General features: G+C 36.5%; 1 pseudogene; it reads left to right on the top strand.

Annotated features, from left to right (window-relative positions):
- Positions 1 to 829: 829 nt before the first annotated feature.
- LOC114046634 lies at positions 830 to 1,048 on the top strand (annotated as a pseudogene).
- The last annotated feature ends 13,659 nt before the right edge of the window (positions 1,049 to 14,707 follow it).

The following is a 14,707-nucleotide window of genomic DNA, read 5'->3' as shown; positions in this document are numbered from 1 at the left end:
TTTTTTCCAGTGATACTTCATTTAATATAATTTTATTGAATTGTGAGCCACAAAAAAAATGTGATTAATATTTTTCCTTTTTTTCATTTGATTGTGAGATTTTTATGCTTTATCACATGGTCAACTTTTTGTAAAGTTACCAGGTAGAGCTAAAATCTATATGGTTCTTTCTATTTCTATTTAAGAATCACCTAAGGTCTAATACACTTAACTTTTAAAAAACTCTGCTCAGGCCCTTAACTTCTTTCCTGTATAATTTTTTGGTTAGATTTATTTAAGGTTGAAAGGAGGCACATTGAGGTCTCCCACTATCATAGTTTTACTATTTTTTTCCTTCTAATCCATTTAACTTACATTTAAGTATTTAGATGCTCCACCATGAAATGCATATATTGTGACTATTGAAAATAATTCATTGTCTATGGTACCTTTCAGCAAAATGTAGCTTCTCTTTTTAAACTCTTTTAATTAAGTCTATTTTTGCTATTGTTTTGTCTGAAATCATAATTGCTACTCTTGCTTTTTTAACTTCATCTAAGACATAATAGATTTTACTCCCAACCCTTAGTTTAATTCTGTATGAGTCTATGTTTTAAATTTGTTTTTGTTAAGTAACATATTGTTTTGTTAAAAAAAAAATGGATAAAACATTAGCTTATTTGATTCAAAAGAAAAAAGCAGAAAACCAGATTTCAGTATCAAAAAAAAAATGGAGCACTCACAGCAAATAAAAAAAAGAAAATAAAAGATATTATTAGAAGCTATTTTGCCTTCCTCGGCCCCTTGGCAGTTGTGCAACCTCTCCGGCCGCACGCTGCCCCTGGTCCCGCCGCTATGCCCCGAAAAATCGAGGAAATAAAAGACTTCCTGCTGACAGCCAGGGGAAAAGATGCCAAATCTGTCAAGATCAAGAAAAACAAGGACAACGTGAAGTTTAAGGTTCGCTGCAGCAGATACCTGTACACACTGGTCATCACAGACAAAGAGAAGGCAGAGAAACTTAAACAGTCCCTTCCTCCTGGTTTGGCTGTGAAGGAGCTGAAGTGAAGGAATCATTCAGTGTTCCACCTGTATTAAAACCTAGGGGAAAAAAGGAAAAAAAAAAAAGAAGCTATTTTGCCCAACTATATACCAATAAAACTGACAACTTATGTGAACCAAATAAATATTTCCAAAAACATAAATGCCCAGATAAACAGAACAACAACAAAAAAAAGAATTTAAACAACCCAATCCCAGAAAATAATAATTTTCCAAGCCATGAATGAACTCCCAAGGGAGAAGGGGGAAAGACTAGTTAAATTTGTAAGTGAATTCTATCAAATATTGAAAGAACAATCAATTACAATATTGCATAGTTTACAAAAAATAGCAAAGGATAGAATCCTATTAAATTCCTTCTATGACACAAACACGGTCTTGATACCTAAACCAAGGAAAAGTCAAAACAAAAAAATAAAATTGTAAATGAATATTCTTGATGAATTTTGATCAAAAAATTTCAAATATTAGCAGAGGCCACTATTATACATATGTGTGTATGTGTGCATACATACATACATATATGTATATTGTCACCCCCCCAAAACAGATTTTGTTCTAAGAAAGAGACAAACGGATTAGAGCATGTCCATGTTAAAATCCAGCAGGAAAAGCTGAAAAAAGAAATTTCGTATGAAATAACTACTGAATATATAAAATACTTAGGAGTCTACTTACCATTTATACATAAAAACTATACCTTGACATGCATTGCATGAGCATTACAATCCATAACTAACCCCTCCCCTCCCCAAGGACACCATTCCAGAACTGACTTGATTTGAGATTTGGGGGTACAATGTTATATGCCCTTCAAAGAGTAGGTGTTCCCAAGGGGTGCCAATAAACTCTAATTGGTCAACACACTAGGAGGTGGGCTATATTAAAATGAAGTCTAAGTACATGATTTAGGTCACTTAATCCTGGTATAATACCTTTTCAACCAGGGCTGATATCCTCCTGCCATCCAGACCGAGGAAATACTTGACCCTCGGATCAGACCACTCTCAGCCTTGGGCTGTCTAGGCAGAAGAATCTGTCTCCACCCAAACCTGAGCAGATTAAATCAATTCAGGCCTGGGTAGGAGTTTGACCAGGATGAGAATCAATGCAATCTTATTATCAGTAATGTCTGGGAGGGGGAGGGGAGGTGAGAAGCTCTGAGAATCATTTTTCACAATATATACTATGAATAGATTGGATTTATTCTAAGAATGCAGAGTTGGTTTTCTATTAGGCAGACTTATTTAGCCACATTAATAACAAGAACAAAAATAATATGATTATATCACTAAATGCAGAAAAAGACTTTTGACAAAATACAAGACTCATTTCTGTCCTAAACACTGGAAAACATAGGCATAAATGAACCTTTCTTTAATATGATAAATAGTATGTATTTAAAACGAAGAGCCAGAATTAAATGTAGTGGGGATAAACTAGAATCGTTTCCAATAAGACTGGGGTGAAACAAAGATGTCCATTGTTACTATTTCCGTCTGACAAAGTCCTAGCAATGCTAGCAACAGCAATAAGATCCCCCCCCAAAAAAAATGAAACTGAAAGAAAAAGAATAGACAAAGAAGAAATCATCACTTTTTGCAGATGAAATGATGATGTACTTAAAGAATCTTATCAACTAAAAAAAAATTGAAACTGCAACAAAGTTGCAGGATATAAAATAAATCCACAGAAATCATTAGTATTTCCATGAGATATTAATAAAATATAGCAGGAAGAGCTAAAAAAAGAAATTTCATATGAAATAACTACTGAGTATATAAAATACTTAGACGTCTACTTACCAAGATAAACATAAAAACTATACAAAAACAAGAAAACATAGTTGACAGAAATAAAAAGACCCTCAATAATTGTAAAAATATTAACTGTTCATGGTTAGATCAAGACAATATAATTAAAGTGACAACACTATTCAGTGCCATATCAATCAACTAACAAACAATTTCTTTACAGAATTAGAAAAAAAAAATAATGAAATTCAAATGGAGTCACAAAACATCAAGAATCTCAAGGGAAATAATGAAAAAAGTAGGAATCAAGTAAGCCCAGCTGTACCAGATCCCAAACCATATCTAAAAGCAGAAATTCTCAAAATAATTTGCTACTGGTTAAAAAAAAATAGATTGACAAATGGAATAGATTTAGGATACAACATACAGAAGCATGTAAACCTAGTTACTTGGGGTACTGACTCACTATGTGATAAAAACTGTTGGGAAAAAAAACTGGATAGCAATCTGGCAGAAATTAGATTTAGGCTAACATTAACAGCTTATACCAAGATAAACTGTGAATTGATATATGACCTAGATATAAAGTCATCATTAAAAAATAAGAGAAATAAGGAAGAAATTGTCTCTCAGATCTGTAAATAAGGGAAGAGTTCATGAGAAAACAAAGGATAGAGAAGATCACAGAAGATAAGATGGATAATTTTTATTATATAAAATTTTGACAGTTTTACACAAATCCAATACAGCTAAGATTAGAAGGGAAACTGTTAATTGTAAAATACATATGTATTTCACACATATATATATATACACATATGTGTGTATATATATACACATATTTGGAGGAAATTTTGCTGATAAAAATCTTATTTTCAAGATATATAAGGAACCAATTCAAATGTATATAAAATAGAACGGATTCTCAATTGATAACTGTTCTAAGGATATGAAGTAGTTCTCAAGGGAAGAAACCTAGGCCATCCATGTTCATATGAAAAAGGGTCCAAATCATTAATAAAGAAAGAAATACAAATTAAAGCAATTTTGAGATTCTACCTCATGCCCATCAGATTGGCAAGATGGAAAAAAAAAAAGGAAATGACAAATGCTGAAGGAGCTGCATGAAAACAGGCACATTGAATGCACTATTAGTAGAGCTGTGAATTGGGCCAACTATTCTAGAAAGTGATTTGGAATTATGCAAAAAAGTTACTAACTGATGAATGACCTTTGACCCATTTATACAACTTCTAGACCTATACCTGAAAGAGACCAAAGAAAAAGTATTAGTTTAATTAAAAAAAAATTCCTTATATCATCTACATTTCTCACTGTAATTCTCCCCTTGTTTTCTACTGTAGAACCATACTTTAGATTAAGGAATAAAAAAAAGAGGAAGAAAAAATGTTCTGTTAAATTAACCAAACCATTGAAAAAAAAATCTTACATTATATACAGTTTTCCACACTCAGGATCTGTTATCTCTATAAAGAAGTATGGGAAGTATCTTCTCATGTCTCTTCTTAGGAGTCAAACTTGGTCACCATAATTTCAAAGATTTAATTTTGACTGCTTTGCTGTTATTGTTGTTCTTTCCATGTAAGTTATTATAGTCATTGTATACATTATTTTCCTTGTTCTGTTTATTCCACTTTGCATCATGTCATATAAGACATATAAAATATTTCTTTGTGTTCATCATATTCATCATTTCTGGCAGCATGAAAATATCATGTTATATAGCAATTTGTTTAAAAAATAGATACATACACATACCCACATATATATATATATATATATATATATATATATATATATATATATGCATGTGTGTGTGCATGTGTATGAATTTGTTTCAACATTCCTCAGGCAATTGGTATCAGCTTTATTCTCAGTTCTTTGATACCACAAAAAGTCCTGTTACGATTTTTTTTTTGTATACCAGAGCCTTTGTTTTTGACATTGACCTTCTTGTGATGTATACCTAGTAATGGAACCTCTGAGGCAAAATGTACTGAATTATTTGCATACTTCCAGATTACTATGATGAATGGTTGAACTAATTCATAATTCCACCTACAATACAATAGTGTATGTCTTTTCACAATCCCTACAGCATTGACATTCCATTTTTTGTCATCTTTGCCATTTTATCAGATGTAACTCAAAACCTCAGAGTTGTTTTGATTTGCATTTCTTTTATTATTGATTCAGAGCATGCTTCTATACTGCTATTAATCATTTTTAACTTCTTCTTTTGAGAAGTCAATGTGTTTTGATCACTTATTTATTGGGGGAATAGCTTTTGTTCTTATATATTTCTTATATATTACATATTTTGGATATCCAATCCTCATCAGAGATCTTTGATACAAAGATTTTCCTCAGTGGATCTTCCCTTACCCTAGTTGTGTGTATTTTGTTCATGCAAAAGCTTTTCAATAATTGGTGATACCATAAACAAACTGGGAGAGCAAGGAATAGTTTATCTGTCAGATCTATGGAGAAGAGAAGAATTTATGACCAAACAAGAGATAGAGAACCTTATGAAATGCAAAACAGATAATTTTGATTGCATTAAATTAAAGAGTTTTTGCACAAACAAAGCCAATACAACCAAGATTAAAAGGAAATCAGAAAGCTAGGAAATAATTTTTACAGCTAGTGTCTCTAATAAAGACCTCATTTCTAAAACATATAGAGAACTGAGTCAAATTTATATGAAAACAGGTCATTCCCCAGTTGATAAGAGGTCAAAGGATATGAACAGGCAGTTTTCAGATGAAGAAATTAAAGCTATCTATAGTTATATAAAAAAATGCTCTAAATCACTATTGCTTAGAGAAATGCAAATTAAAACAACTCTGAAGTACCACATCACACCCATCAGATTGGCTAATATGACAAAAAGGGAAAATGATAAATGTTGGAAGAGATATGAGAAAATTTGAACACTAATGCATTGTTGGCGGAGCTGTGAAATAATCCAACCATTCTGGAGAGCAATTTGGAACTGTTCCCAAAGAGCAACCAAGTTGGGCATACCCTTTGATTCAGCAATACCACTTCTAGAGCTGTATCCCAAAGAGATCATAAAAAGGGGGGAAAGGACCTACATACAAAAATGTTTATAGCAGCTCTTTTTGTGGTGGCAACAAATTAGAAATTGAGGGGATGCCCATCAATTGGGGAATGGCTGAACAAGTTGTGGTATATGAATGTAATGGAATACTATTGTGCAGTAAGAAATTATGAGCAAGCAGACTTCAGAAAAAACCTGGAAAGACTTACATGAACTGATGCTGAGTGAAGTGAGCAGAACCAGGAGAACATGGTACACATTAACAGCAACACTGTGCAATGACCAACCTTGATAGACTTAGCTCTTCTCAGCAATGCAATGATCTAATACAATTCCAGAAGTCTCATGATGGAAAATTCTATCCACATCCAGAGAAAGAATTGTGGAGTCTGAATGCAGATCGAAGCATACTATTTTCTCTCTTTTTTTCTTTTTCATTGTTTTTCTCTTTTGTTCTGATTCTTCTTTCACAACATGACTAATGTGGAAATATGTTTAATATGATTGTACATGTATAACCTATATCAGATTGCTTGCTGTCTTGAAGGGGAACGGAGAGAGGGAGAAGAACATTTGGAACTCAAAATCTTATAAAAGTGAATGTTGAAAACTATCTTTGCATATAATTGGAAAAAATAAAATACTATGAAATGGGAGAAAAAGCTTTTCAATTCTGTGTAATTGAAATAACCTATTTTACCTTTCATAATAACCTCTATTCTTTTTTTATTAAAAATTTACCCCTCTAACTATAACTGTAAAAGGTATATAATCTTTTCTAATTTTATGGCATATTCTTTAATATTTAAAGCACATATCCATTTTAAATTTGTTATAGTATGTTTTTCTAATAATTATAAATTATACTTAAGAAAAACCAATTGACACAAAAATTTCTGCATTCATGAAAAAAGGGAGGAATTCATATGAAACCACAAATCTCTATTATGAATATCATATTATGTGGTATAAAATATTAGTTTAAACCTAATTTCTGCCAGAATGCTTTTTTCAGTTTTCCCAGCAATTCTCAACAATTGAGGAGAATAAATTACCTATTTCTGAGAAAATTTATCTTTGCAGATTTATTGAACTCTGGGTTATTAAGTTAAATTATTTCCCATTTTATTTTTTGTATGTTCCATTGATCTGTTTAAAAAAAAAAGATTCAAGCAGTATCAAATGGTGTTGATGATTACTACCCTGTAATAAAGTTTGAGATGTAGAAGTGCTGTTCCTTTTTCAATCCTACATTTTTTTCCTGTTATTTCCTTTGATAATCTTTGATTCTTGATAATCTAAATCTCCGTGAATTATGCTATTGTTTTGTCTAGCTCTATAAAGTATCCCTTTGGTAGTTTGGTGTAGCATTAAATCTATAAGTTAATTTTGGCAGTATTGGCATGGTTCAGCTAGGACCACTGAATATTTCTCCCATTATTTAACTTATTCTTTATGTCTTTAAAGAACACTTCATAATTTTATCTATTCAGAAATTGAATCTGCTTTGGTCCATTGACTCCCACATATTTTATGCATTTTGTAGCCATTCTGAATAGTTCTCTTTCTATTATGAAGCAATAGGTTTTGGAACAGACATATGCATTTAATTGGTAATTATGGTAAAAATACATAGTTGTGAATGTAGCCCCTTATCTGCAAAGGAGCTGATAGTAAGGGTAGTTTATAAGTTTTGTTTATTTGTTTGTGTGTTTTCCCCCAGCAGGAAAAAAGGAAGCTGTGTGGGATGGGTAAAGCCAGAGAACTTTGGAGCTCTAAGAAGAGATGAGCCAGCCAATTGCAAGTAAAGGACCCCACCCTCAACAAAATAGAATCATGAGTGTTAGAGCCTTATCTGTCACCTTGTTTGATTAAATAGTGCTCTGCTGAGATAGAGTTTCCTCTTTCCCTGACTGTTGGGGCCTGAAGCTAGAATGTGGGGCCTGGCATCAAGAAGACTCATTTTCCTGAGTTCAAATATGGCCTCAGATGTTTACTAGCTATGAGATCCTGGGTAAGGCACTTAATCCTTTTTGCCTCAGTTTCCTCATCTGTAAAATGAGTCAGAGAAGGTAATGGCAAATCACTCCAGTATCTTTGCCAAGGAAACCCCAGTTGGTGTCATGAAGACTCAGACCCAACTAAACAACAATATGAATTTATTCTTTTTCTGCTTTCCCCCCCTCTCTTACCTTACTAAAATAGTTAGTCTTGCCCTTAAATATTTTTTGTTTGTTTGTTTTGTTTTTTGGTGAGGCATTGCATTGCATTCTGAGTGTTTACTAAAATGGATTTGAACCTTGCAATTGAGGAAGGACAAAAGGGAATCCAAAGACCCTTAGAGTTCAATTGCAAGCATATAATGAAGTCACTGAAGTTCCCATTCTCTCTCTGTGCCTCTGTGTCTCTGTCTCCCTGTGTCTCTCTCTGTCTCTGTCTCTCTCATCTGTCTGTCTCTCTGTCTCTCTGTCTCTATATCTCTCCTCTCTCATCTGTCTCCGTCTCTCTCTCTTATCTGTCTCTGTCTCTCTCTATCATCTGTCTCTCTCTGTCTCTGTGTCTCTCCTCTCTCTCTCTCATCTGTCTCTGTCTTTCTCATCTGTCTCTGTCTCTGTGTCTCTCCTCTCTCTCATCTGTCTCTGTCTCTGTCTCTCATCTGTCTCTGTCTCTCTGTCTCTCTCCTCTCTCTCACCTGTCTCTGTCTCTGTCTCTCTCTGTCTCTCTCATCTGTCTCTCTCTCTGTCTCTCTGTCTCTCTCTGTCTCTCTCTCATCTGTCTCTCTCTGTCTCTCTCTCATCTGTCTCTGTCTCTGTCTCTCTCTGTCTCTCTCTCTGTCTCTGTCTCTCCTCCCTTTACACTGTCTTGTTTGCTGAGCTCATCATTTCATGTCAGAACCACTATGGCAGCTTGCTGATTGGTCTCTTTGTCTCCCGGCTCCAATCCGTTCTCCACTTAGATGCCAAAGTGATCTTCCAAAAGCCCAGATGTGACCAGATTACTTCGCTACTCAGTAAACTCCAAATGGCTTCCATGATCAAATATAAAAGCCTATTTGACTTTGAAAGCACTTCACAACCTGGCCTTTTTCAACCTTTCCAGTCTTCTTAACACTTCCGTTCCCTCTGTTGTTATTCCCTGTGTAAGACACTCCATCTCCTATCTTTCCACTGAATGCCCTCGATATTTGGAATGCTTTCCTTGTTCATCTCCACCTCTTTGCCTGGCTTCACTCAATCCAGCTCAGATCCCATCTTCTATAAGAGGACTTTCCCAGAATCTTCCTGTATCATCCCTCCAGTCCCTTTCCTCTGAGATTACCCTCCATTAACACTGCACACTGCATATATCTCTCACATACATAGTTGTCTACCTGTTGTCTCCCTCCACTAGAATATGAGCTCTTTGAGGGCCTTGCTTTCCTTTGTATCCCAAGTAATTAGAACAGTGCCTGGCCCAGAGCTTAGTTAATTTCTGCTGATGATTTTGTGAATGAGGAATAGGTCCTGGCAAAGTTTTGATATTGTTTAGGATGAAGAGTAGGCAAAAGAATGTATGACATATCAAATGTGTACCTCTCCAGCTCTCAAATCATATGGTCACAGATTTATAGCTAGAAAGGACCTTAGAAATCATCTGCCCTGGTTCTCTCATTTTATAGGTGAGCACACTAATAGCCAAAGAGTTTGAAGAACTCACAGCCACAATGGTAGTAGAAATCAGAGCCAACAGTTGAATCTAGGTATTCTGACTTTAAAAAAAATCTAGCAGTCTTTTTCACTATGCCAAACTATTTGGATCTTTTCAGCTATTAAGTAAAAAGGAGGTTAGTATTTGCTTTTCTTTCCCTGTAATATTTTGAAATAAGTATATTTTTAAAACACCTTTGAGGTTGCTGTGCCCTCTGGAAGTGAGGAGAATGGGAGGGAGAAAAAATTAGTAGAAATTGGGAAAACAGTAAGTAAAGAGATGTTGGCAGCTGCAATCCAATAGACAGAACTATAGAGCCTAGATCTCAGACTTCCTGATGCCCCTGGGGAGCTGCAAGGAAACACAGGGGACACTGGGCAAGGCACCCTGCTTTCTAGACTCAGTCTTAGTGGTGGAACAAAAATGGATATTTATTAGTAGAATCAATATTTCAGTCTTTTCCTAAGTAGGTACCACGAGAAAGTTGAGAATGCTCTGGACTTGGAATCTGAAGATGTGAATTTGAACCCCAGCTCTTCCTCTTATTATCTGTGACCCTGGATAAGTTCTTCTCACCTCTAAGCCTATGATCCTATGAATGTAAACCAGTCAGAAAGGTGGGGACCCTTTTTGAGTCATCTCAGGCTTACCACCTCTGACCATAACTATGAGATAGGGTGTGTGTGGGGTGGGGGTGGAGGGGGCAGAGGGGGAGTGGAAATATACTTAAAACAAACTGGGAGTGACTCTGGATTCTTAACTCTGGGATGTTGTCCTCTCACTTAAGAGGTAATTTGTGTTCTTACTTGAATAAATGTTATCATTAGAGTCATATAATTGTTTCTGGGGGAAAGCTAAGGTATGCACACTTAGGATCCTATGAATCCAACATACTTAATCCATGCTCTCATGGTGCTCATAGGCTATTAAGAGGAATGCAACACATCTGCAAATAACCATAATAAAACTAATACACAATAGGTGCATTTAAGAGGTGAGAGTAAAGTGCTTTGTGAGGTCTGAAGGAGGATAGGTCATTATAGACTGGGAGATGGTGGTCAGGGAAAGCTTATTGGGGAGAGGGCATTGGAACTGAGCTTGAAAGAACAGGCAACAACTCATCAAAACAGAAGAATGAGAAAGTGGGACAAGGGCCATCCAAGCATAGAGAAGCGTGTGAACAAAGATTTAGAGGGAAAGAAATATGGTGCATAAGATTATAGGATTAAGATCTGAAAGGGATTTTACAAGTTATTAAATTCAACTACCATAGTTTACATGAGAGGAAACTGAGATGTACGTAGAGCATGCTGAGTAGCTCTATATGGCAGGGACACAGAGTAAGTGTAGGAGAAAGGAAGGAAGGAAGGAAGAAAGGAAATAAGAAAGGAATGAAGGAATCACAGAAGGAAGGAAGGAATCAAGGAAGAAAGGAAGGAACAAACCAACAAAGGGAGGTAGGGAGAGAGGAAGAAATAAGCAACTACATATCATGTGCCATGCATTGTGCTAAGCACTTCATAAATATTATCTCATTTGATCCTCATAACAACCTGAGGAAGTAGGTGCTACTATTATCCCTTCACAGCTTAGGAAGCTGAGGCTGATATAAGTTAAACAATTTGCTCAAGATGACACAGCAAGCTCTTGACTCTAAGCCCAGCCCTCTAGCTACTATGCTACCTAGCTCTGAAGTGATGTTACTGTTGTTGTTGTCATCGTCATCGTCATTGTTTTTTTTTTTTATTTTTAGTTTTCAACATTTACTTCCACAAGATTTTGAGTTCCAAATTTTCAACCCATCTCGCCCCTCCCCCCACCCCAAGATGGCATGCATTCTGAATACCCCTTTCCCTAGTCTGCTTTCCCTGTTATCTCTCCCCCCTTCCCCTTCTATTTTCCTGTAGGGCAGGATAGATTTCTGTACCCCATTTCCTGTATTTCTTATTTCCCAGTTGCATGTAAAAACATTTTTTTAAATGTGTTTTTAAAACTTTGGGTTCCAAATTTTCTCCCTTCCTCCCTCCCCACCCACCCTCATTGAAAAGGCAAGCTATACATGTGCAGTTATGCAAAACACTTTCATAGTAGACATGCTGTGAAAAACTAACTCTATTTCCCTTAATCCTATCCCACCCCCCAATTTATTCTATTCTTTCTTTTGACCCTGTCCCTCCTCAGAAGCATTTGCTTCTGATTACCCCCTTTCCCAATCTGCTCTCCTCTCTATCATCCACCTACTCCTGTCCCCTTCCACTCCTATTTTCCTGTAGGGTAAGACAGATTTCCATACCCAATTGAGTGTGTATGTTATTCCCTCCTTAAGGCAAATCCTATGAGCATAAGATTCGCTCATTCCCTCTCACCTTCCCCCGTTTCCCCTCCACTGTAAGAGCCTCTTCTTTTCTGTTTTTTTTTGTGAGATAATTTACCCCATTCTACCTTTCCCTTTCTCCTTCTCCTATTCTCTCACCCCTTAATTTTATTCTCCAGATATGATCCCTTCATCTTCAACTCACCCTGTGCCCTCTATCTATCTATTTATCCATCTATCTATCTATCTATCTATCTATCTATCTATCTATCTATCTATCTATACATACATATATATAATTTTTTCCCTCCAACTACCCTAATACTGACAAAGGTCTCATGAGTTACAAATATCATCTTTCCATGCAGGAATGTAAATAGTTCAACCTTAATAAGTCTCTTATGATTTCTTTTTCCTGTTTACCTCTTCATGTTCCACTTGAGTCTTGTATTGGAAAGTCAAATTTTCTATTCAGCTCTGGTCTTTTCAACAAGAATGCTTGGAAGTCCTCTATTTCACTGAATGACCATTTCTTCCCCTGAAGAATTATACTCAGTTTTGCAGGGTAGGTGATTCTTGGTTGTAATCCTATCTCCTTTGCCCTCCAGAATATTATATTCCATGCCCTGCGGTCGCTTAATGCAGAAGCTGCTAAATCTTGTGTTATCCTGATTGTGTTTCCACAATACTTGAATTGTTTCTTTCTGGCTGCTTGTAATATTTTCTCCTTGACCTGGGAGCTCTGGAATTTGGCTACAATATTCCTAGGAGTTTTCCTTTGGGGATCTCTTTCAGGAGGAGATTGGTAGATTGTTTCAATTTCTATTTTGCCCTCTAGTTCTAAAATAGCAGGGCAGTTTTCCTTGATCATTTCTTGAAAGATGATGTCTAGGCTCTTTTTTTGATCATGGCCTTCAGATAGTCCCATAATTTTTAAATTCTCTCTCCTGGATCTATTTTCCAGGTCAGTTGTTTTTCCAATGAGATATTTTTTTTGGGTCTCCTTTAGCAAGTTGTTAACTTGCTTTTCATGATTTTCTTGCAACACTCTCATTTCTCTTCCCAGTTTTTCCTCTATTTCTCTTACTTGCTTCTCAAAATCCCTTTTGAGCTCTTCCAAGGCCTGGGACCAATTCATATTTTTTTTGGATGCAGGAGCTTTAACTTTGTTTTCTTCTTCTGGTTTCATGTTTTGATCTTCTTTGTCACCAAAGTAAGATAATATAGTCTGACTCTTTTTGCACTGCTTGCTTGTGATCCCAACCAATTACTTGAGTTTTAAACTCTTTGTTAAGGTAAGAGTCTGTTTCCAACGTGGAGAATGTACTGTCCCAAACTTTGGGGGTTGGTACAGCTGTTTTCAGAGATACTTCTAGGGACCTGAAAAGTGTCAGTTCTTCAAAGGTGCTATGATAAGGGGTGAGGTGTTTCCTCTCCACTGCCACAACAAGCTCTGCCAGTGCTCTTCCTTGCCCCAGGCCTGCCCCTCAGAACTGTGACTCAGATCCAAGCACAGGCAAAGCAAGAGATTTATGCCTCAGCCCTGGCAAAGAGATCCTTGCAATCCCCCTCTGATCAGTCACTTGATTCCCCCTCAGTCTGTGGGCCAGAAGCTCAGGAAAAAGCCGCTGCCCCAAGGGCATGCTCTGGACTTGTGGCTGAGACCTAGCTTCTTCTCTTATCACAGTCACAGACTTTTCCCACTGACCTTCTAAGTTGTCTTTGGCATTCATGGGTTGAGAAGTCTGGAAACCACCATGGCTGCCCGCGTTTCAGTCCTCTGAGGCTTGTTCCAGGGTCTCTGAGGCCTGCTCCAGGGTCACTGTGGCCTGCGCGCCCACGCTTAACTGTGCTCCTCTTCCAGCCCGTCGCTATATACCTTTCTGATCAGGCATCCAGGGTGTCTTGGGCTGGAAATTTGTTTTACTCTGTTTTTTTGTGGGTTCTGCTGCTTTAGAATTTGTTTAGAGCCATTTTTTATAGGTCTTTGGAAGGGTTTGCGGGAGAGCTCTAGCAAATCACTGCTTTCCCTCTGCCATCTTGGCTCCGCCCCCTGCAATAATCCATCTTCATTGTTGTATAGGGGAAAAGGGGGATAACAAAGAATTATTTCCCTCATTTAAAAGATGAGAATGCTGAGTTCCAGGGATCCAAAGTCACACAGGTAGTATGAGGTGAAATTGGAACCCAACCTCCTATGACTCCAAATACTTTTCTCTGGACCACATAGTTTCCCAAAATCCCTCATACTATCCTCAAGATAGAATGTGAGTTGGGTAGAACTGTGGTTGTACAGCTGTACAAAAAAGATCAGTGAATAATTTACTTATGTCAATATGGAATTAGTCTCAAGTACAGTTCCACAAGGCCTTAGGCCCTGATCTGATAATTTTTTTTTTTTTTTTATCAAAGACTAGGATAAAAGTATACATGGAATTCACACCAACTGAAGAGTGATGAAAAGTCATATAGTAGGAACAGGGAGATTGAAGCATTTGTATGTAATGGTACTTTACACACAAGAAATGGCAGAAAAATTATCTGTGAAAGTTACAATCAGAAAAGGAGACAGAGCACTCAAATAGGAAGCCAAGAAAAACAAATTAACAGCCTGGTACATTGGCACCAATAATGTATATAAAACTAATGTATATGGAGGAAGGTCCCAGCTCAATGGGTGGATCCTCAGTGGAGGATTGTTATACCCATTCACAGGTCTACCAACAGTATGTCAATATGCCTGTTGTTCTATAGTGCCACCAACATTTATCCCCTTCCTTTTTTTTTTTAATCTTTGCTACTCTGATAAGTTTGATTTGGGAATCT

Source organism: Vombatus ursinus, unplaced genomic scaffold, assembly GCF_900497805.2.
Source record: "Vombatus ursinus unplaced genomic scaffold, bare-nosed wombat genome assembly UNPS02014785.1, whole genome shotgun sequence".
Lineage (NCBI taxonomy): Eukaryota > Metazoa > Chordata > Mammalia > Diprotodontia > Vombatidae > Vombatus > Vombatus ursinus.
This window is presented reverse-complemented; position numbering and strand designations above follow the sequence as displayed.